The 24413-nt window shown below is 43.4% G+C and overlaps 1 protein-coding gene across 2 annotated transcripts in view; it reads left to right on the top strand.

The window, feature by feature from the left end:
• Positions 1-11848: 11848 nt before the first annotated feature.
• The window catches only part of RAF1 (Raf-1 proto-oncogene, serine/threonine kinase), a 73087-nt gene continuing 60522 nt past the window's right edge, over positions 11849-24413 (top strand). Inside the window, exon 1 of one of the 2 annotated variants that reach the window (XM_036869949.1) lies at positions 11849-12193. The gene's annotated coding sequence lies outside the window, so the exon portion shown is untranslated. The remainder of the gene's footprint in view (positions 12194-24413) is intronic. The other variant, XM_036869950.1, reaches the window with a different exon arrangement.

The raw sequence follows: 24413 nt of genomic DNA, 5'->3' as shown, positions 1-24413 counted from the left end.
ACTCCCTGGCAGTCCAGTGGTTAGGACTCAGTGCTTTCACAAGCCGCTTGGCCTGGCCAAAAAAAAAAAAGTAGAGAAAAGGGATATTTATTGGATCCCTGCTAAATGTCAAGCTCTTTGCAAGCTTATCTCATTTAATTCTCTCCATAACCTCCCGAGGTCAGCATTCTTAGCGCCATTTACTGGCAACGAATCCAAGGTTCTGTGAGGTTAGGCCTTGTCCAAGGTCACACAGCCTGTAAGTGACAGGGCGGGACTTCCATGTGAGGTGATCCAGTTCTAAAGGCCCTGGGCTCGCGGCTCCCCATGGCTGCTTGGGAAGCAGAGCACCCCAGCTGCTCCCTAAAGCCAGCTCACCCATCTGCTGAATGTGGGAGGTGGGAGAGGGCCTTGCACTGCAGGGTCTCTAAGATTTCTCAAAGCTCTAAGCTTTTGTGAATCTATCTATTGCTGTAAGTAAACCTCAGGAAGGATAAATACAGAAATGAGTAAGAATTGTGCAAAAAATATTAGACACCCTTCATTTCCCTCTTCAGCTTCGGGACTTGCAGCCAAGATTAATCTTTGTTTTGGATTTTCATTGTGGGTATATTCGTGTTTTCTTAATTAAGATTAGCTACTTGCTATGTTTGAGTACCTATTTATTCATTGAACAAATATAGTGTAATGATTAAAAATGCAGGTTCTATATATGAGAGTTCCTTATAGTAGTATTGTGAATTTTCTCTTTGTTTGAAATTATATCAAAATAAATAGTTATTTTCTTAAAAATAGACGGGGGTGGGGTTGGACTTCTTGGATTCTGCCCAGAGCTCACCCGCCGTTAGCAGCGTGTCCTTGCCTAAGTTCCCTTGCGTGGGAAACAGGATGATCCTGGTACCCATCTCAGATTCAGTCACACGATTTGCTGCCATATGCCTTACGGCATTATGCCTGAGAGATAGTTAGCTCTCAGTCACTGTTAGCTATTGCTGTTGCTATTAATTTCCTTTCTATGTTGACCGACTCGCTTTGGAGTTGTTTGCCTTCCGAAATTGTTTCTGAAGAAAGGCATTGACTTTCCTGATAGAGCAAATGTAGACTGGACACCAACGTTACGAGGAGTGGTCCGAGGAGAAAGATAAAACCGAAGTTGCCCAGAACCAGAATGAGGAAATGAACTAAGAGAAAACAATATCTAGAATTTTAAGTGTGCAAACCATATTTGAGGCTGAGAAAAGGGCTGCGCACACAGGCCTGATTTCTACGAATCTGGTGTCAGAAGCTTCTAGTTAAGGTTGACCTCTGGTACCATCTCTCAGTCTTTCCCTTCTGGAGAGGTAGGTGAAGGGGTACAGGTGGAAGCTGAATACCAGAGGATCCCAATAAAAAAAGCCCCTCAGTTCCCACCTACTCAAAGTTAGGAGGCCAATGCCTACTTATAAAGGATGCAGATAGTGCTAATAATGTAATAATAACAATAATTCCCAAGTTCTCACAACGTGCTGGACCTAGTCTGGTGAAGATGGCCATTTAGGCTCTCCAGTATCAAACTGTAAATCCACAAGAGCCTTGGGGGTTGGCCAGGTGAAGCAGGCCGTCTGAGGGCACAGAGCTGCAGAGAGCCAAAAGATGCTGGGTGGCTTCTCCCTCAGTGGTCCTTCAGTTCACAGACCCTCTCCCTCTGGAAGTGGGTGCATAGCCTCCAGTGATTTCCGTGTTCTAGGAGATTTCTTTTCAGAAAAAGAAAGAGAAATGACCTTAACTGAATGTCAATATTGCCAGAGAGGAAATCAACAGGTAATCACATGAGCATCTATTAGGACTCTATTAAAAGTAATGGGAAAACTAACTCAATGGTTTTAAGTTCAAAAAAAGGGAATATCATGCTGCATGGAACTGAAAAGCGCAGGTCTGGTTGGTTTCAGTGCTCAACAGAGGTCAGCAGGGCCCTGCAGGACTCCAGGCTCAGCTCTGTAAAGGTGTAAAGGTAGCTGAGGCATCCCCAGCCTTCCCTAGCCTCAGGGTTCAAATCCAGGGGAAAACTCAGAAGATGTATATGGGAGCTTCCTCAAAAATCCTGAGATTCACTTTGATAGGATTCAGTTGGGTCATATGTCCATCCCTGAACCAATCACAGTGACCAGGCTGAGTCAACTGCTCTGGGAAAGGTCAAGCCCTGTACATACTATCATGTTTGAGTTGCTTGCATGTGGCTGTATTTCATTTGTTCCTTCCCCTCCCCCAACTGCACAGTAAGCCCCTTGAGGGCATGGACCATGCTGGGCATCTCTACATCTCCAGTGGCTAGCTCAGCATGTGGCCCCCAGCATGCTCAGTAAACATTCATTGAAATAAACTTCACTGGAGGTAATGGAGGATGAACTGGAGAACTGAGATGATTGTCCACATGATTTATGCAAAACAAAGCAACACAAGCACACCCGTGGTCCTGATTATCTGGCTTTCATTCTCCCTTTAGAATCAGCCAACCCAAGCCAATGAAGAAATTGTACCCATTTTAGACTCTGGATAATGGTGACAATGAAACAACCTGAAATTAAAGTTTTAGTTATCCAGTAAGTCTTGTTCCTTTAGATTTGCCTCAAAGCTGGAGCCACAGTTTCTCTTCTGTCTTAATGAATAGTGAAATTAGTGAATATTAAGCACCAACTGTGTGCTCAGTGCTACACTCTGGGGGATCAGGGTAGTAGAATATTACAAAAATAAATAATTAGATCCTTGTTCTGGAGATTGAGAGAGACCCGAGACACTTCCATTTTTTGAAGCTCCTGTTATTTATAGTTTTAAATGTAGAAATGCCAAAGCAGATATTAAAAAATGGCAGTGATGCGTTTTAAATGCTCATATTTAACAAATTGCTTTGTTGAATATAATGAATACGATGCTTTTAAATCATAATCCCGTTACAAGCATAATGCAAACTAATGATGCTCTTCACAAGATAATCACAATTTATTTTAAAACTTAAATCATAGTTGTAGCTGATTGTACTTTTCAAAGATGGCTGCAACAATATCTCCCATCGCATATGAGTCTCTGTAACCTTGTGAGTCCCCCTTCAAGAGATGGAGTCTGTGTTCCCTGCTGTTGAATCTGGGAAGGCTTGTGAATACTTCAGCCGGTGCAGTACACCATACGTGACCCTGGGTGACCAGGTCATAAAAGATGGTGCAGCTTCTGCATTGATTGCTGGTGCTCTGAGCTGCCAGGTAGGAATTCCGACTACCCTCAGGCCGCCATGCTGGAAAGGCCAGGAGGTGCTCAGGCAGACTGTCCTGGCCAACATCCACCCCCCCTCCCCGCCACACACACACACACACACACACACACACACACACACACGCCTTCCAGACATCCCCATGGATGTACCAGACATAGGAGTAAGGAAACCATCTTGGAAGTGGACCCTCCAGCCCCAGCTGGTCCAGCCCTCAGCCATTCAGATCACCTCTAGCCACTGGAGTCCTTCCTCCTGAGGTCCCAGAAATTGTGGGACAAGCCATCCCTGCTAGGCCCTGTCTGCATTCCTACGCCACAGAATCTGTAAGCATAACAAATTAGATCACGTTTACACCCCTAAGTTCACAGTGGCTTGTTACACAGTGGGGCGACTGGAATGGTAAGGCCCCAGGTTAAACCTGCATGATGCACTGGCAATTTTTAAGACCCCTCCAGGGCCTTATAACCCTGCTGGCCTCTCTCCAGGGTCACCTACATAATTTCAGGGGCCCAGTGCAAAGTGAAGGTGTGGGGCTCTCGTTCATGAAGCAGGAAAAGTTGCCATGAAAGGTACTAAAATGTAGAGCTTTTTCCTTTCTCTAGACCTGTCGTGGCGTTCTGTATCTGCTATTAAACACCGGGCCCCCTGAGGTGCGGGGTTGCTCACAGCGTGAGTGCAGACCCCAAGAGGGGCCCGCGTGGGCCTCCTGGCTGCAGGAGTCCATCCCAGGGCTGGAGGACAAGGATGGCAAAGGTCGCTGGGTGGGGTTGGAGACCTGGAGGCTGGGCAGGAAGGAAGTGCCAGAAAGGAAGGGAGGCAGGCATCCGAGAACCCCTGGGAGGCAGGAGACACGACCATGTGTGAGCGGAGGCTCCGCGGCCCTGGGTGCAGGCCCCGTTGTCCCATCAGATTCACTTACCGAAACACAAATTCAGAGATGAAATTACCAAGAATTTCAAGATTGAAAAAAAAAAAAAGAATTTCACGGTAGAGACCACAGAGCATTAAACCCCAAGTGCTGGGCCTTCTGAGTGCAAGGGGCCCTGTGTGACTTCCCCAATCTCATGCCCATGCCGCCCACCCTGCCCCTCGTGAACACAAGATAAGGTGCTTTAATAAGGATGTCAGCCTCGCCCAAGCCCTGTGAGGTGGGCCTTATTATCCCCGTGCACAGATAAGAAAACCTCTCAGAAAGGTGTATCGGCTTGTTTGCCTGGCGCAGAGTCACACAGCCAAAAGGATAAGGAGATGGAAATTCAGTGTCTGGTTCCAGACCTCAGGCCTTTTCTGCCAGTTGAAGCAGTGAGAGCCTGAGAAAAGGCAGCCCGATGAGGTATGGGGCTGAAGCAGGAAATGCGCAAAAATGCAGAGAAAGGACAGAACACTGAAGGTTGCTGGTGCCAGGGGCGGCTCTGTGGAGACGGGGCCCTGGAGCTGGGATGGAGAGTAGGGAAGAGCATTTCTAGCAGAGGGAATAGCACGAGCTGCTTTGCCACGTGCTCTGGTTTCCACAGGCCTGAGAGGAGAATGGTGGCCGGTCCTGTGACAGGAGACGTCAGGCAGAGGCAGAATTTCAACAGGAAGGGGATGGTGCCCTTTACCAAACGTCATAAAGGGCACTGAGGCCTGGGATTGGGAAAGCCTTCTGGAGGGCGCGCTCAGTGACAAGGAGACTGTGGGGCTTCGTGGAAGGACGGGTGAGAAAACTGAGCCTGAGTCTAGACCATTTTTGGATAAATTTGACCCTAAAAGGGAAGAAAGAATTACGGTGGTAACTGGAAGGGGGAAAGGGACATTTGAAAGTACGGGCATTTTTCTTTTCCAAGACCTGGCAGACTTGTCCGTTGAGGGCAGAAATCAGGAAGTCAGGAAGAGGTGTGGGAGAGGGGATGAGGGGCAGTGCTCCCTGATCACCCACTGTGTGCCAGGGCACCTACTGCGTGCCACCTTCCCATTTCCTTTCTTCCCAATAACCCATGAAGGCAAGTGTTTCTACTCCTACATCACCTGAGGGAGAGGCCAAGAATCACAGCAGTGAGGGCAAGGCTGGGATTTGATCACATATTTGCCTGATTTCAGGGCCCATGCCTACTCCTCCGTGCAGAGAGAGGAGGGGCTGGCTCTGTTTACCGGGGAGAAAATATGTGTTCTCCTCATCGGCTGCTGAAATAGGAATATGGTGGAAAGGGGGTGGTGAACAGGGCCTCCTTTGGGAGGTGGGTCTTCATCCACAAGATGTGGTCCAGGGCTGGGAAGAAGAAGGCAGACGTGAGCCTAGGAGGTGGTGGGGGAGGCCCTTGGAGGCTGTGCGATGGCCACGCTCAAAAGGCAGGTGGACCCCTCAGCAGACACTGTAGGTGTGGCTGTGTAGTCAGGGCACCTTTTATCTCCAGGCCCTGTAGCTGAGGAGCTAGAGTAGAAAAGGATGTGGTCCTGGGAAGTGTGGAGAAGCTGGTCAGGCATCCAGGGGCCCAGGCATCCCGGAGGGCACTGCCTCAGGCCTAGCCCTGGAGTCCTGTGTGGTTGGTGTCCTGGTGAGGGTCACGCTGAGTTTGTGGGTGGGGGGGAGTGTGAACAATGGAGAAGGTGGTGGGGCTGCTGGGCACACTGTTGACCCCCTCCATCTCTTATTCCCCCATTTCCAGTGTGGACCATTCCATTTGACCTCCAGGCCTGTTTTTTTAAATTAAATTTTTGAGTGGTAACATGCTCACATGGTTCAACAATTTGAAACTATAAAACGTTTAAGAAATAAGAAAACTAAACAAGTAAAAATAAGATATACAAAAGAGGGGCTTCCCTGGTGGCGCAGTGGTTAAGAATCCGTTTGCCAATGCAGGGGACACGGGTTTGAGCCCTGATCAGGGAAGATCCCACATGCCACGGAGCAACTAAGCCCGCGTGCCACAACTACTGAGCCTGCGCTCTAGAGCCTGCGAGCCACAACTACTGAGCCTGCCTGCCCAGAGCCCATGCTCCGCAACAAGAGAAGCCACCGCAATGAGAAGCCTGCGCACCGCAACGAAGAGTAGCCCCCACTCGCCGCAGCTAGAGAAAGCCTGCGCACAGCAATGAAGACCCAACACAGCCAAAAATAAATAAAATAAAATAAATTAAAAAAAAAAGATATACAAAAGAAACCAAAGATTAAATTAAAAAGAAAAAACAAAAAAGTAACAAAAAAAGAAAAAGAAGGAAATAAAAATTATAAAAAGTTAGGCAGTGAAAACAATTTTTTCCACTCTGGTACTTCATCTACTGGGATCCCACCCTCCCCCTAGCCTGTGATCACCAGTGGTAGTATTTTGTGTGTCCTTCCCAGTTAATTTAAGCCTTTACCAGTAAATGTTTTCCTTTTCACAAAAAGTGGAATACAGTTCATGCTGTTTTGTCCCTTGGTTCTTTTTCTTTTTCTTTCATTCAACAGTATTTCTTGGACATCTTTCCATACACACATCATTTCACACGTTTACAAGTCCTTCTGTAGGATAAATTCCCGGAAGGAGAATTTCTGGGGCAAAAGGTTTACGCATTTGTAATTCTGATATTGCCAGATTGACTTACGTAGAGATTGTTGCAGTTTATAAGCCCCAAGTAATCTCCGAGGGCGCCCAGGCCTTAATTGTTGCTGGTTTCCAAGATGACTGCACTAGGCTTTCCTGCATGTGACTCCACAGCGTGTATTATTGTTGACCCCCGAGGCGGCAGCTCCTTACCTCCCCGTTACAGACTGCCCTGTTATGGCTTGAGGGAGGTTGACTCTGGCCAGACATCCTTTGCCCTCCAGGTCTCCCCTTCACCATTCTCTCTGGGCACTCCGCCCCGCGGAGGTCATCTCCCACCCGAGGGCTGCTTGAGGTTTCCCAAACATAAGTCACACCTCTACGCTTTGGCCCACATTGTTCCCACCTCCTGCCCTGTCCACCCTCCATTCTCAGTCTGGAAAATTCTGACTCTTCCTTTAAGACTCAGCTTCAAGGTTGCCTCTGCAGAGGCCTCCCTGACCCTCCCAGGCAGAACCGGTCACTGTCCCCTTCCCCCGGGTGCCCTCCCACAGAACGCGGCAGCTCCTCGCCGTTCGAGCACATTTGGACCAGCTGGTGGGGTAACTGTCTGTTTACATGGCTCTGTCTCTCCAGCACCCAGCCCAGGCCAGGCCCACACGTCAAACTCATCTGTGACTAAAATTAAACTCGCTGGAGAGGTAGGATGGCGTGGAAAGGGCACAGGCGTGGGAGTCAGGCTTCTATGATTCCATCCTCTGTCCAGTCCCCGCTGCGCCAGCCCCAGCTCCCCCTCCTTGGCTGTGTTCTGACCACACTGGCCTGCACTCCTTTCCCACTCATGGCCCTTCACGTGCTATTCCGGCTGCTTAGAATGCTCTTCTCCCGGCTCTTTCTCACCTCCAGTGCCCAGCTTAACTATCACCTCCTCCTGAGAAAGGCCTTCCTTGGCTCCTGAGTCTAAAGGCACACCGCCCCCCATTCCTTTGTTCTCTGGTCATTCCCTTCACGGATTTACTACAATCCTGAGTCTCACGTGGATGTGTTGGTTTACCTGTTCGCTGCTTGTCTGCCCCGCTGTGACCCCAAAGTCCTTGAGGGCAGAGACTGTGGCTTATTCGCTGCTACGGGCCCAGAGCTAACATGGGGCCTGGCACATACCAGGCACGAGAGAAATCTTCAGCAACTGGATGAGGGATGAACAGAGGAACGGGTCCTGACCCCCACTCCACCACTGCCCAGCTTTGTCCGTAGATTAATTACCCTCTCTGAGGGGCTCCTCATTTGAAGATCAGGCCTTTTAAGTTGTGATGTGTATTGAAGATTGTGAAAAATGCCTGATTACACGAAGGGGCTCCATAAATGGTAGCTGTTATTTGTGAAGTTTTTCTTTCTTCTGAAAAAATGCACCCTTTTTGGCCAGGTTTGGAGAACGTATTGCCCATCTTTCAAAAGAATTCTTTACTGAGGTGTAACAAATGTAGAGAAAACTACACACAGCCATTTCTACATACATATGTATATCTACACACTCATGTAACCACCTCCCAAATTAAGAAGTAGAACATTCCAACACCCAGGAAAGTTTCCAGGTTAGCCTCCCCTCATCCCCTTCCCCTACTAATGGACCCCTCCCATTCTTTCCCTCTTCTCTTTGACCTGAGCTCATGGCATGTCCCTTCTTCAAGCCGTTTCTGACTCATTCCTTTCCCCACTTCCGTTCGTCTTCTGAGACCTTTCCTAGTAATTCTAGCTCTCCTGACTTCTCCTACCACCAAACCAGAGGCCTGCAAAGTAGGGGACATGCAACCCAGTGGAGTCCAAGATGGCCCAGCAATTCCACTCCTAGGTATATGCCTGAAAAAAACTGAAAACAGGTACTCAAACAAGTACATGTACACGCATGCTCATAGCAGCACTATGCACAAGAGCTGAAAGATAGAAACAGCCCAAATGTCCATTGACAGATAATGGATAAACAAACTGTGGTATATACTTACCTACTCAGCCATAAAAAGGAATGAAGTACTGCTATGTGCAACCACGGGGATGAACTTTGAAAACATTATGCTAAGTGAAAGAAACCAGAGCAAAAGGTCACATATTATATGATTCCATTTATATGAAATATCCAGAACAGAGAAATCCATAGTGATAGAACACATAGTGGTGGTGGTCAGGGGCTGGGTGGGGATGGGAGGGGGAGAAACTGTTTAAAGGGTAAGGGGCTTTACTTTGGAGTGATGGAAGTGTTTTGGAAGTAGAGGTGGTGGTTGTATAACATTGTGAATGTACTAAATGCCACTGAGTTGTTCACTTTAAAATGGCTGATTCCGGGACTTCCCTGGTGGTCCAGCGGTTAAGCATCTGCCTTCCAGTGCAGGGGACGCAGGTTCCATCCCTGGTTGGGGAACTAAGCTCCCACATGCTGTGGGGCAACTAAGCCTGCACGCCACAACTACTGAGCCCACACGCCACAACTACTGAGCCTGAGCACCACAATGAAAGATTCCGCATGCTGCAATGAAGATCCTGCATGCTGTAACTAAGACACGATGCAGCCACATAAAATAAAATTTTAAAAAATGGCTAATTTCATGTTATGTGTACTTCACCTCAATAAATTATTTTTGAAAAAATGAAGTAGCCACTCTTACTGGTGAGCTGGGAAGTTTGAATGAGGCACAGACTCCTTCAACCTTCTAAGCTGTGAAGTGCTGGGCAAATACCAGCTGGGGGTGGCTGAAGAAAGGAATGGCCTAGGGGTCGGCAAGTGTGGTTTGCTGCTCTGCCCTAAGCAGTAATGATAGGATGATAAGAGTTAACTATAATAATTACAGCTAACACTTCTATAACGTTTAATGTGAACCAGGCACTGTTCCAAGTGCTTTACATCTTAAACTCACTAAATCCTTACAACTCTTAAGAGGTGAGTGCTATCGCTTTTTCATTACAGATGAGGAACTGAGGTTTAAATGACTTATCCAAGTCACAGATGAGGAAGGGGCAGAGTCCAAATTTGAACCTTGGCAGTCCGCCTCAACCCCCAGGCTCTGTGCTAAGTGCTTTTCATGTTTTATCTCATTTAATCCTGTGAGGTACGTATTATTGAGACAGGCTGGGACATGTGATCTGGGACCTGGGACCCTTTACTGCAGTGCTTACACCTGGACAAAATACAAAGAAACTGTAAGGGACTAAAAATAACTGCGTGCATGCAGTTGGGGCAAATTATAGAGAACAAGATACAAACGACCAAAAACCCAGCTGCCACTTCGGAGGTGTCGGGAGCAAAAGCAAGTTACTGCGCATGCCCCCTGCACACAGCACTACCAAAGGGGTGGGCAGACCACCTAAGCCACCTCTCCAGCCTGACCCTCGACCCGCCGCTACCCTCATCCCTTATAAGGAAACAGCTCGCCACCCACCTGGGGAGCGAGCTTGTTTTCACTCCCCCTTGCTGCAGCAGGGGCCCCAATAAAGCCTTGCCTGAATTTCTTGTCTGGCCTCTGATCAATTTCTATTGATTAAGGAGGCCAAGAACCCTGGCAGGTAACATCATTATTCCTAATTAAAAAAAAAAAAAATCCCTTCATGGTCCCTACATGTTCAATGCCTTCCAGTCTTTCCCCTGCATTTATGTATATTTGTGTGTATTTACATATTTATGTATTTATATATTATTTTATTATGTATTTATATATTTATGTATTTATATATAGGTCCACATACTCCTGTCATTATCTCCTCTTCTTCATCTTCATTTCCCTCTATTTTTTTAATATTTATTTATTTGGCTGTGTCGGGTCTTAGTTGCCACAGGTGGGAATTTTCCTTGCGGCACATGGGATCTTTCATTGCGGCGCAGGCTTCTCTCTAGTTGTGGCATGCAGGCTTAGTTGCCCCACTGCATGTGGGATCTTAGCTCCCTGACCAGGGATGGAACCTGCGTCCCCTGCACTGGAAGGTGGATTCTTAACCACTGGACCACCAGGGAAGTCCCTTCATTTCCCTTTATACTGTACATATTACTACCTGAATTTATTATTTATGTTTTCTTTGGGTTTCCCATCTCTGCAAAACAGAGCTTTTGATTACTGTTGACTTCCCAGTACCCAGAACAATGTGTGGTACATAACAGGCTCGCAATAAAAATTTAAATGAATGACTTGTACATGGTATTGGGTAGCTTTGTGTGCCTGTATTTGAATGAATAAAATCATTCTGTACATGTTCTACTTTTTAAAATTTAATGTCCTGGATTAAAAAAAAATCAGTACATAGATCTAGCTCATTCTTTTTAACAGATGGATAGCCTGTACTGTGGACCTAGCACCCTTTATTTAACCTGTTTCCTATTTAATTAATCCACATTTTTTCCAGTGTTATCTCTAACACAAACAACATGGTAATAAACATCTTAGCAGGTGCTTTTTGTGCGTATGTGTACCTACTTCTCTAGCATGAGTGCCTAGAAGTGGACTTGCTGGGAGGAATAGTATATGCATTCAAATGTCCATAGATAACGCCAAATTGCCCTCCCGATATCCATTCCTGCCAGCGCTGGATGAAGGTACACAGCAGGTTTTCACACATCTTGCACCAGATTGGATATTATCAGTCTTTTAAACTTTTTGCCAGTCTGACGGGGGAAAAGGAACCCTCACTTTACAGATGAGGAAACTGAGACTCAGAAAACTTTAGGGACTTTCCCACGTGATGGGCTGCGATTTGCCACTTGATGTGTCCGACTCCAGGGAGGACGGGCCAAAGGTGGACACGGTCCTCTATGCTATGAGTCCTCGGGCACGTCTGGTTATCTCTGGGCCTCGAGATGCCGGCAAGCTGGCCTTCCTCCCCTCGCCAATTCTCAGGCCCCTTTGGGACAGCCAAACCCTGGCCCTTCCCGACTGCCAATCCAGGGCCAGAGACGACCCGCCCCACTGCCTTCACGGCTCCGAAATGGCGACCAGCGAGATGGCGAGGCCACGCCCCCTGGGAGGCGGGGCCTGAGTTCAGGCCAGAGCGATGGATACCCGAGCCAAGTTTGAAGTCTGCCGGCAGGCGGGCTCGCGCAGAAGCAGAGAGCTGGTGGCGTCGCAGGTCGGGAGGAGGAGCACCGAGTGGAGGGCTCGCTTGCCGGGGCCGCCCGAAAGCGTCTTCAGTGCGGGCGCTGGGGCCGCCATCTTAGATGGCGGGAGTAAGACGAGAAAGAGCGTGAGAAGCGAAGGCTTCCCTGCCGCTCTTCTTGGGCCCCGAAGAGGGCCAGCTGGTCGGGCTTTGGGGTGTGTGCCCTGAGGCGCGGAGTGCGAGAGCGACGATGCGAGGGCTGCCCGGGGCCCCGTCCCCTGGGCTGGGGACGCGCCGAATGTGACCGCCTCCCGCTCCCTCACCCGCCGCGGGGAGGAGGAGCGGACCAGACGCCACAGCCGGACGACTGGACACAGAGGCGGCCGGGCTCCCTCAGGTAGGCTGCAGGGCCGGGCCCGGGATGCCGGGGGAGCCGGGCGGCAGCGGGGCTGAGGGGGCCGGGTTCCCCGGAGGCCCGGCCAAGGCGGCGCTGACGGAGCGGCCCCGCGGCTGCCGGGCGGAGGGCCCGGGCCAGGCCGCTGTCACCCCGGGTGGCGCTGGGCGGGCGGGGGCCCTGGGGCCCGGTGTCATGGCCGGCGAGCCGAGTTCCCGCATCCCCACTCAGGTTTCCTTGTGTTTTGGGGAAACGTGCCGGCACCACCCCTGTACCCGGTGCACATTCCTTATATTTTGGCCACGGGAAAAACCGCCCAGAGCTGTCTCGGATCTGTGTTGTCACTCAGATGGGCTAATGTCTTTTTGGCCGCGGAGTGGGGGACCCGGGCTTGCATCTTCTCTCAAGTAAGTGACACCCTTTTCCGGAAGATGAGAGCAGTCGGGGACGGGAGGAGGAAATAGGTCGGTGCCGCACCACAAAGGCATAGGGGCCTCCCCTTGGGTCTCAGGACTCTGCGGGTACTTAATGAGACATTTGCGATGCTTATACTGACGATTGGCCCCGGGATGCTTTGGAATGAAGATCCAGGGCTCTTGTGTGTGAAGTGAGAGCCTCCAGGACGCTTCATTTCTGCAGCTGCAGAGGCTCTGCAGAGCTAGTCGATGCCCAGAGAGAGGAGTTAGGACATCAGGAGAGGCGAGGCGGCTGTGTTCATTCATTGTTCTCTTTCAGGGGCTCTGGGTGTGCCTCCTGGTATTCATTCTCTGGTGGGAAGAATGATAGGGTCTCCTGTGTCTCCTCGAGATGTGACCGGGTTCTAGAGGATCACCCAGTCTAAGTAGGGAGTGGATTCAGCGCACGTTCATCATTTCTGCCTGATTCGTCCTCTCCGGGCTGAGTGGAGGGAGTCTGCCCTCTGTTAGCTCCCGAGGCATGAACACAATGCGCTGTGATTGGGATGGATTTACCAAGTGTCTTGGGAATTTGGAACAACTAGTTTTGCCTGGGGGAGTTGAGGAAGCTTGTAGACTGGAGGGGACTTTTGTGCTGAGGTTTGGGCTGATGAGTAAGTGCTCATCAGGTGAGGAGGAGGGGAGAGCATGCTAAGTTGGGGGAACAGCTGGTACAAAGGCACGGAGACGTGCAGGAGTTTGGGGAGCAGCAAGCAGTCTGGGGTGCAGGAAGGAAGTGGTGGGAGATTAGGGTCTGAAACAAAAGTTGGCTAGCTTGTGGAGGATCTTTGTTGAAGATAGTGAACTAGTTGATTTAATTGGGATTATTTTAAACGAGTGTTGCTAATTCTCTTTTCTTGCTGATAACTTTCTTTCCTCCTTCTCTTGATGTTAAAGCTGATAGTAATTGCACAGATTGACTTTGTTAAACCCAGTTAACATTTTGATAAGGGCTTTATGTCAAATGTTTTGTACTTGCACTGTGGTGAACGAACTGAACTCCCATTCCTAGGGATTCTTGCAAACGTTTCTTCTAAAGTTACACTTGCTAACAAAAATGTTGATTTTATAAATGTAGTACACTCTACTGATACTACATTTTCAGTGGCTGTTGACAATGTAAACCATGCTCCCCAGTCATTTAGAAATTGGCAGATGATATGAAACATCTGAAAAATTGTAGAATGCAAGTGAGTATTTTTGGTTAAGTAAATGTTTTATATAGTAAACTGTTTCTTTGGATTGATTCCGTGGATTCCAATTCTGTTATAAAGTCTTTAGCTCTATGAACATAATTTTCCCCAAAGATCTGTATTGTGATTAATGTTTATGCTAAAGTGATTATTATGGTATTAACAGACTTCATCTAGCAGTTCCTAAATCTTTCTTGGGTTGTGATGATTATATACCACTGAAGAACCTTTTGGCTTGTTTTCACCCTTATCGCTTCAAGGGATAAGCTGTTGAAAATGCAGCAGAGACGTTTGACCCAGTTGAACGCTGGATACTTGGGAAAATTAACCTGTTACTCCTTCTGTTGTAAAAGCTTATCTTTTAGGTATGTGGTGTTTGTGATGGTAAGTTGTAGTGGAACTGCTTAGTCTTGTTAAACTCTTGTCAGATAGTTTAAAAGATGTATTTCACTCAAGCCTTCTACTTTGAAGGCATACACATTAGAACATATTTTATGGGATTTGGTTTAGCAGAAGAAAACAGTGAGAAGCAGGTTAAGCTGGTCACTTATGATGAAAAGTATCTAAAAGATGAAATGCAGAATGGTTAAACATTAAGTATTGTATTATAACTGCTTTGAGACTGGTTGCTTTTAGTTTAAAACATGCCGTTTGTGAAATCCAAAGTAGGAGTTTGCTCTGAAGATGAAACAACTTCTTGGAAGTTGAATTTGACTTTTCCAGAAGCACCAGATTATTTATTAAATGGAAAATATAATTAATAACTTGAAATTACTATTTAAAATAGCCTGTTAGTAGTAGGTGCATGATTCTATCACATTTTAATTCCAGATAAAACTTTGTTAATAACCTATTGCCTAAAAGTAGAAAAATGTTACATGGGAGAGTGCTTTTGTTTGCATGTTAACATAGTAGGCCATACATAATAATCCTGGTTTTGGGAGAAGCTTGTTAGCCAAACAGCATGCCTTAACGTTGACTTGCAGAAGAGGATTTTAAATATTGCCTTTGAAAGGCAGTGGACTAATGTGACAGCGGGACGGGAGTTAATGAAACCACAAAATCGAGCTTTGATTTATTAAAAGGTCTTCTGTTTTTTAAATTGTGCGTGTCATGGAAGTCAGTTCTCCATAACAAATGTCTGTAGTTGGAAAATTGCTCACCTTGGCTAAATTAATTGGGAAATGAAAGAACACTTGGGTTCATTTAGGATAAGGTTGTTTAGGATTTAGGTTGGGGTGTGTGTGAGAGAGTGTGTTTATATTTATGTATGTGGATGTATAAGAATGCTTATTTGCTAAACCGACCAGGTTGAAAATGTGATACTAGATATTTGTGTTATAATTCAGTTAGTATTTCTGGTATAGGGCTTAACTACCTTGCCTATAATACTCAGGATAGTAATGTCTGGGTATTTTATTCTTGCCTTAAAGTTGTGAGTAAAAATTCCTTAATTACATATCAAAGTTTTCATCTTTAATTTTACAGTGGTTGAGTCATTCTGTTCCTCCTTTTCTCCGAGAATACTTGTGTAGCTCGCAATGATTTTAGTAGTTAACTTCAGATCTGTTAGCATTTCTTCTAAAACTACTCCTAGAATGTCAGTTTAACCAAGGAAAATGTCAGATGGGTGTTGTTCCTTTGTTACTGGTTTTGGCCCAAGCTATCTCAAGTCTCTTTGGCAAATCACTCAAGAAGTGTGTTAATTGCTTCACATTCCAATCAGTGTACATAGTTTTTCTTGAGGAATACTTGACACAGAGTTTTATTTTTAGATCAGATTCTAAGGGATTTTACTGGGTGGGGATTAACAGCCATAAAACTAGTTTGGAATCAAAACCTTTGTGATTTAGAAATTGTTTACATTTTTGGTTAATGAATGGGAAGCTGCAGGCAATGACAGTGTTTTAGGGAACCAAATATGTCTAATTGCTTCTGAGGACCCTTGTAGACTATACCGATGACATCTTTCTACCTGTTGGGTTTCACTTACTATCATCCAGTAGCAAGAGTAAGTACATCTTTACTGTTGTAGTCAAGATGTTGTCTCCTGTTTATTTTCTTCCAACCTGCTAAGGAAGGCAAAAGTAGTCTGATATCTTTGAAGCTACTTCTTTCTAGGCATCATATTTGGACAAAGTATTTACCTTTTTCCACCCATAAACATTTCTGATGGAAGAATCAGGCCAGTTAATGTTTAACTATGTTAATAGGTCTTTAAAGTTATGACATTCTTAATCTGGGTTTTATGGAGGCATACTTTTCAATCTCAGATAGCTTTTAACATCTGTCCTTTAGCTAGGTTTGGGGTAGATGAAATACTGAGTTTTCCTTAGAAGAACATGATTCTTGTTCTCTGTGGCAAATCTCATTAGGAAGCTCAGAGCTTTTGGGAGAGGCATTTCCCTGGATCCAGATAGATCATTCAGAAAGGAACTCCCATTTGCGTTTAAGAAAGTTTGTTTACAGTAGAAAAAACTAGAAAAAGTTCAAATGTACTACAATAATAAAATGATTAAGTGAACTGTGGCACAGCCGCTTATGGAGCCCTATGCTTTTCATTAACTATGGCGTATATGAAGCATTTATGACACGGGAAATGCTCTATCCGAATGATTACAGTTGTGTTAAAAAACAAAACATAATACAATGGAATATTATTACTCAGTAATAAAAAGAAATGATGTACTGATACATTCTCCAATATGTATAAACCTTGCAAACATTATGTTAACTGAAAGAAGCTAGTCAGAAAAGACCACATATTGTATGATTCCTTTTATATGAAGTGTCCAGAATAGGCAAATCTGCAGAGAAAGTAGATTAGTGGTTGCCAGTGGCTGGAGGGAGTGGGCAATGGGCAGTGACTGTGACAGGGGTTTCATTTTTGAAGTATTGAAAATGTTCTAAAATTGATTGTGGAGGTGAATGCACAACTCTGTGAGTATAATAAAAGCCATTGAATTGTACACTTTAAATGGGTGAGTTGTATGGTATGTAAATTATATCTCAAGCTTTTTAAAAAAACTCAAAACCTACCCATAGGAAGAAAACACATGTAGATGTTAACAGTGGTTGTTAAACAGTAGAAATACGGATAATGTTCCTCTTTGTACTCTTCATATTCTCTGAATATATTGTTTTGTAATAGAAAAATACATATAATAAAGTTAAATTCTATTCATGGTGTGGGCCCTTATGTCCCTCCAAACATTCAGTCACTCTCAGATTACATTGACAACTATATTTTTGAGCTTCTTTCACCTGTTTTCTACTTCCTCCAGATTAGTTCAGGCTTTTATGCTGTATTTGCCTTGACTGTTGTTAGAACCTCTGAATTGAACTCCTTTTTCTTGTTTCTTCCCTTTTCACATTATTGCCAGATTCACTTTTTAAATGTGTAGAATCTTAAAAATTAAGTTTTATTAATTTTTTGTATAGATAGTACAGTCACATGCTACAAAATTCAAAGGATACAGAAAGTTATGCTGTGCAGAGTAATTCTGCTTTCCCCTTTGTTTCCCAGATACCCAGCTTTTTTTCATGGAGGGAAATATGTTATGGGGTTCTTATGTATCCTGTTTTGTGATGATACAAGAATATACAAGTGTAGATGTGCTGGCCTCACTTCCTTTGGCAGATTGTCCAGGAGTCTCCATTGCTTTTCAGACTAAGCATACAGTTCTTGCTTCTATGTCTTGCTAATGTGGATTCCTCTTACTATCTTCAGTGGAATTCAGAAGCCATTTTTTTTAGCACCTAAGTAGGTGCAGCAGGCTAGTGTGGTGGAGGGTGAATTAGGCAAGCTCCTGCCTTCAGCGACCTTATCTAATGAGGAGAGATTCACAGGATTTCCTCCCTTTTATCTGTTCCTCTTTTAAGAGTCATTTTGAACACCATCTTCTAAATATCATTTCCCGATCTTTTTCTCTTCTTCTCACTCATTGTTTCCTTCTTTGAACCCCACCTTAAAACCCTTACATTTATTTTTCTTATGGTCTTTATCATATAGTCATTTGTGAGCTTATCATCCCATTAGGTTATCAAGTCAAACTAACGCTTTCTAGTCAATGTGCAAGTCCTTCTTTATTGATATTTGTGAAAAAGTTTGAGAGGCTGAGGGATCAGGCCTGTGTGCTTTGGTGAAAGCATTGAACCTAAATTACCACATTTAATATTAGGTTTTATAATAAGACCTTTTATTTAAACTTAACACGGTTTGTGTATGTACTTTTTGGTACCATGCACTGTAGACTTTATATGTATTTATTGTGACATATTGATATTTTATTAAAGTATTTGTTTACCTCTCATCTTTTCTCAGAGGACTGTATCTTAATCATCTTTGAATACCCAGAGTTTAGCACAGTGGCTGGCCCCCCTGATTTCAGTTCAATTTGTTGAATGTAAGGTGCTAAATGATGTTTATTGAATTGAATTTTTTGTGTAGATGTCTTACATCTATGGCTAAACTTAAGCTCCTTAGAGCTGAGCCATGTCTTGTTTATAAATCTCTAGTTCTTAAAAGTTTCTCTGGATTATGTAATAAACATTAATTGCATGAGTAGAGATTCACAGGTTAATCACCTGTGGATTTAGTTCCTTCCTACTGCCCACCACACACAAATGCTTACAATTAAAAGGGTATACTACTTACTAAACTCATACTCAGAACTTTGTAACTTAGGACATCTGTTGAAGGAATTAGCTTGTTTAGCTTTCCCTTCTATTTTGCTTTATCAGTAGAGTGCTCTGGGTTCTCACTGCCAGCTCCTTGAGGACATTTGCCTGCTTTGACAGCTTGCTGACTCATTGGTTCAAGCCACTCTTGCCATACTGGCTATTTTCTTCTGCATTCATAGGCTTTATACGTGGAGGAAAGTTTTAGCCAGAGAGAATGAGGGGATAAATGATACTCTTCTGCCTTCCTTGATCTTAGTCTGGACTGGAATTAGAGAAGTGTGAATGTGAGAATAGATATGTCCTTCATGACTAGTATTTATCTAGCTGTCTGACAATGCAAAATGGGCCCTTTAGGCTTTTTTTGGGGGTGGCGGCAGTGGTGGTGGTAACTTATACAAAATATAAAATATACCATTTTAACCATATTTAAGTGTATTATTCAGTGGCATTAAGTGCATTCATAGTGTTGTGCAACCATGACCACTAATCTTTTTCCAGAACTTTTTCATCATCCCAAACAGAAGAACCCTGTAACAGTTATACAATAACTCCCCATTCCTCCCTACCTCCAGCCTCTGGTAAACTCTATTCTACTTTTATCTGTGAATTTGCCTAGTCCAAGTATCTCATATAAGGGGAATCATACAATATTTATAGTTTTGTATCTGGTTTATTTCACTTACTGTGTTTTCAGAGTTCGTACATATTATACTGTGTGTGAGAATTTTATTCCTTTTTATGGTTGAATAATATTCCATTATGTGTGTGTGTGTATGTGTATGCTCCCATGTGTGCACACATAAAATATTTTATTTATCCATTCAATAGTTGATGGGCTTTTGGCTTCCACCTTTTGGCTTTTGTGAATATTGATGCTATGAACACTGGTTTACAAGTATCTATTTGAGTCTCTGCTTTTATTTCTTTTTAGTATATACCCAGGAGTGGAATTGCTGATCATATGGTAATTCTGTTTAACTTCTTGAGGAACTGCCAAATTATTTTCCACAGCAACTGAACCATTAGATATTCCCACCAGCAGTGCATGAGAGTTTCAATTTCTCTGTATCCTTGCTAACACTTGTTATTTTCTGTTTTTTGATAGTAACTGTCCTAATGGATGTGAAGTGGCTCTAGGCTTTTTTCTTACTGCTGATTAGATCGAATGGTCAAACCAGAAGGTTAGGAAGTTGGCTGTATTTGCATCTGATGGACTTTTTCCTTCTTTATGAATGTATTTGCATACAATGTTCTTGAAAGAGATAAGTTAATTACACAATTAGTGACTCATTTTTTGAAAAAAAAAAAAAGTTTTTTGGTAAGCTGGTACATATAGTTGTTGTAGTTACCTTCTTTGTACCCTCATTTCCCCCCGCTTTTTTTTTCTTTAATTTTCTTGGCGGCCGCGTGGTATGTGGGATCTTAGCTCCCCAACCAGGGATCAGACCCGAGCTCCTTGCATTGGAAGCGAGGAGTCTTAACCACTGGACCGCCAGGGTAGTCCCTACCCTCATCCCCTTTTAATCTAAAATGTGTTCAGTTAACCTGTAAACGATGATTTCAGTTAATCCTGGGTGGTAAGATATATTAAGTGAAAAAAGTAGGGTACTAAAATATGTACCATAAGATTCCATTTTTATAAAGAAAAACATTTACATGCGTCTATTAAAATGCTACCCCTTCAAGTTCAAATATTACAATGAAATTATTCTTTATTGTCTATCTCTTCCTCCACTCGAACTATAAGTGACCTTTTCACGCTCCGAATTCTTATAGTTTTCTTAAGAAGTTACCCCTCTCCTCCCCCACCCATCACCACAAAAAAAAAGCTGTCACATCTTGTTGTAGGCCTCTTTGTCATCCTGAAAGCTCATAGCACATAGTCAGTCTCTGGGAAATGATGATTTTTTTCTTTTACTTTAAAAACTCTTGGAAGGCAAGGGCTGTCTTTCTGAACTTTATATTCTTCGAAGCAGCTAGCAGTTGAAATAGATTCTTAGAAATCGTTAAATGATAGTGTTTCTTATACTTTTCCACTCAGTTCTCTGCCAGGTTGCAGTATACAGAGAGGCATTCTGGTTCTTTGGATTGTATATATCAGTACTTTTATGTGGTAGATAGTGATTCAATATCCATGGAAAAGAATTAGGATAAATATTGTAATTATAGCTTTTCTCCATTAATATTTTATTCTGAATTTAAGCATCTAATTTTGTGCGAGGTACTGTACTGGATGATGGAGTATAACAAGATGTAGGAAATGCGTATAGTTCTTTTCCTTAAGGCATTCAGACTTTGGTGTATAATTACATAGGTTACATTTTCATATTTGGTTTTTTTGCTCCTGTGGCAAAGTAGCTGGGTATAATTTAGGGCTTTAATGAATTAATGGTCTAATTTACAGAGAAAACTTCTGCACATGTCTTTGTTTTAAGAAAATTATTCTTGAAAAGTTGATTTAAAATATTTTCTGGGAAACAAGTGATACTATCAGTTTTACAGGTATACCTTATTGTAGTTGTAACTAGTTCTTAAAACAAGCAAGGTGATTGATTACCTTTGGGGGTATCATTGAAGACTAGGGAATCTTTCTGTGTATGAAAGCCATTGACTCCAGAAGGAATTGTAGGAGAAATGGCCGAATCAGATGGTTACTTCTTGAAATAGCTTTGGCAAGGTTGTAAACCTGGAGGAGTACCTCCTATCTTGAGGATAAATCTCAGTGTCTGCCCAGTTGAGAGATGCCAGTGTGCAGAATAGTGGATTCACTTATTTTATATTTCATGTCTTTATTTTTGAGGAAAGTAATGCTGTTTTTTAAGTCACTTGTTGATTATGCAGGACTTGCCACTAAAATTGATGCCTTTTATGTGGAACAGAAATTATTGGTACAAGGTTAAGTCAGTGTTTCCAGGCATTAATTTATTAGCAGGGTGAGATGTCTGCATGGTTTTTATTTCCTCTCCTTCCCCTTCCACTGACTAGGCGTTTTTTACTTCATTATTACCCAGCCATCAGAATGATCATTCCTAAACCATATTTTATTTGTGCATTGTATTGATATATTTTCATGCTTGTGTTAATGGTTTTACTTTGTAAATGGCTCTGTTCATTTAAAAATGAGCAGTTGCTGCCTAAATGAAGAAGCAATGACTGATTTGGAGATGAAAAGTAAAACTTGGGTTAAAAAAGAGTTCAGACAGGGCTTCCCTGGTGGCGCAGTGGTTGAGAATCTGCCTGCCAATGCAGGGGACACGGGTTCGAGCCCTGGTCTGGGAAGATCCCACATGCCGCGGAGCAACTAGGCCCGTGAGCCACAATTACTGAGCCTGCGCGTCTGGAGCTTGTGCTCCGCAACAAGAGAGGCCGCGATAGTGAGAGGCCCGCGCACCGCGATGAAGAGTGGCCCCCGCTTGCTGCAACTAGAGAAAGCCCTCACACAGAAACGAAGACCCAACACAGCCATAAATAAATAAATAAATAAATTTAAAATAAATGTGATTTGAATAAAATATAAAATCTGGTTAAAAAAAAAAAAAAAAAAAAAAAGAGTTCAGACAAAGTGACTTAAAATGAAAATAATGAAAAACTAAGAGTTAAAAATAAAATTGGCTCCAGATGTCTTTCATTGTGGAACTGATTGCTTTAACATAATTGTTTGAACTAGCTGATTAACTTGTTTTAAAAAGTTAGACTCTTTTAAAAAGTTAGACTCTTTTCTAAACTCGGGCAGCCCTGCTTGCTAACTATTACAAGGGTAGAGTATCACATTTTTTCATGTTCGTGTATGCTGGCCAGTCATCTGATGAAGTTACCAGTTTGTGGTCAGAAATTGAGAAAGAGGGGTGAGGAAACTCAAAATATTGACACACACATCACCTTGCAGTGCATCAGAGTGCCCTTTTGAACTGGTTGGGAAACTGTAGCTAAGCCATTTCCAAACTAGACATATTATTGTTTCCTAGCTTGGACAAGATGACATTTTATTTAAGTGTTTGAGTGTTTCTGTTCAGCAGAAACTTTTTATGTGCGAGGGTGGGTTTTTTCCAGTGTTGTGTGACCAACTGAATTAAAACGAAACAAAACAAAACACTTAATCCTTAAAGGAAGCTTGGAGTAATCTTGAAAAATTGATCACCCAGTCTCTCAGATGGACCAAGGCTGGATTGAACAAAGGGATGAGCTTAAAGGAGAAATGAAGAGTGAAGCCACATTATAAATACGTTAAAATACGAGTAGGAAATTCCCTGGCGGTCCAGTGGTTCGGACTCTTGCTCTCTCACTGCCCAGTGTTCAGTCCCTGGTCAGGGAGCTAAGATCCCACAAGCCACCTGATGCGGCAAAAACAAACAAACAAAACAACCAAACAAAAAACGAGTATTCAACTATGTTTTTGCCCTGCCAAGAAAAGTGTTTTAATAATGCAGGCAATTTTAGCCACCATTCCTCATACTGAGTATATGTTCTTGTGAGATTTTGATTGCAGTTGAAGAAAGTGAATCTATTCTTTTGTCATTCTCAATTCTCCCAAGCCTTATAGTTTGACCATCTCACAATTGAGTGTGATTGTTTTGTCTAAAGATACATTTTTAAAAAAAGGTCCCTAAAGATAATAGCTTACCTTTGTTGATTTAACTACTATATGCCAGGTTCTTCTGAGAGTTTACCTTAATTCATTTAATCTTCCCATCAGCCTGAAGATGTAGGTACATTGTGATCCTTATTTTAAAGAGGAAGAAACACAGAGATAGATGGCGTAAATACCCTAAGTATAGACCATCTACTTAAGGAGAGATTAAAGAGAGAGAGATTTTCTGGGTTAGTTTTGACTTCATCCTACATCCTATGAGCACCTTAGAATTTAAATTCTAGATGTGATGCAAACTTACTGTTATTGTTAGGTTTCTGGGAATGCCGTCTGCCTTATAATTTTCTTTATGACTTAGAGTAGTTCCATTTCCTTCTTATAGGCCTTATATGATTAACCCCACTTCATCCCTGTATTACTTCTTCATCTAAATTATAAATTTATTGAGGGCCAGGATCAAGTCTTAATCAAATTTGCCTCTTCCAAGTACTTACTTTTCATAAATCCTTCAGAGGTATCCCTTCTGAAGAGTTCTTTCCTAAACTTTTTTTGACTTGAGTAGAAATAATTACTTCCATTACTTTTTTTCTGTAAGATGATAATCCCTTTGTTATGACTTTGTATGTGAAAACTCTTCTTCGAATCTTACATATTTAATTTAGGGATTTAGTTTAAAATAGCACTTTAAGAAGTATTCTTCTTGGGGCTTTCCTGGTGGTGCAGTGGTTAAGAATCTGCCTGCCAGTGCAGGGGACACCGGTTCAAGCTCTGGTCCGGGAATATCCCACATGCCATGGAGCAACTAAGCCAGTGTGCCACAACTACTGAGTCTGTGTGCCACAGCTACTGAAGCCTGCGCACCTGGAGCTGGTGCTCTGCAACAAGAGAAGCCACCGCAATAAGAAGCCCATGCATCGCAATGAAGAGTAGCCCCTGCTCAACGCAACTAAAGAAAGCCCGCATGCAGCAATGAAGACCTAATGCAGCCAAAAATAAGTTAAAAAAAAAAAAAAAAGTATTCTTCTTTCCAAAATGTGTTTCTCTCCACCACTAATCAGTATTTCATAAAGTTCTAGGAACTTTTAATCACTTGTATAAAACAATTGTGGGCTCACACTGAAGCCTTTAATCTAAAGTTTGGAGTGATTGGGGATACCCGTCTAATGTTTTATCTTAAACATTTACCATTTAATGGGGAGACTTCCCTCTCTGGACAGTCTTCTGTGCAAATTTTGCCAGTTCTTAGGGGAATGTTTAAGATGCTTAGAATTTTATATGATAGGTAATACTCTGAAGAGTGAGCT

The sequence above is a fragment of the Balaenoptera musculus genome, chromosome 11 (assembly GCF_009873245.2).
Source record: "Balaenoptera musculus isolate JJ_BM4_2016_0621 chromosome 11, mBalMus1.pri.v3, whole genome shotgun sequence".
In the NCBI taxonomy this organism is placed as follows: Eukaryota; Metazoa; Chordata; class Mammalia; order Artiodactyla; family Balaenopteridae; genus Balaenoptera; species Balaenoptera musculus.
This window is presented reverse-complemented; position numbering and strand designations above follow the sequence as displayed.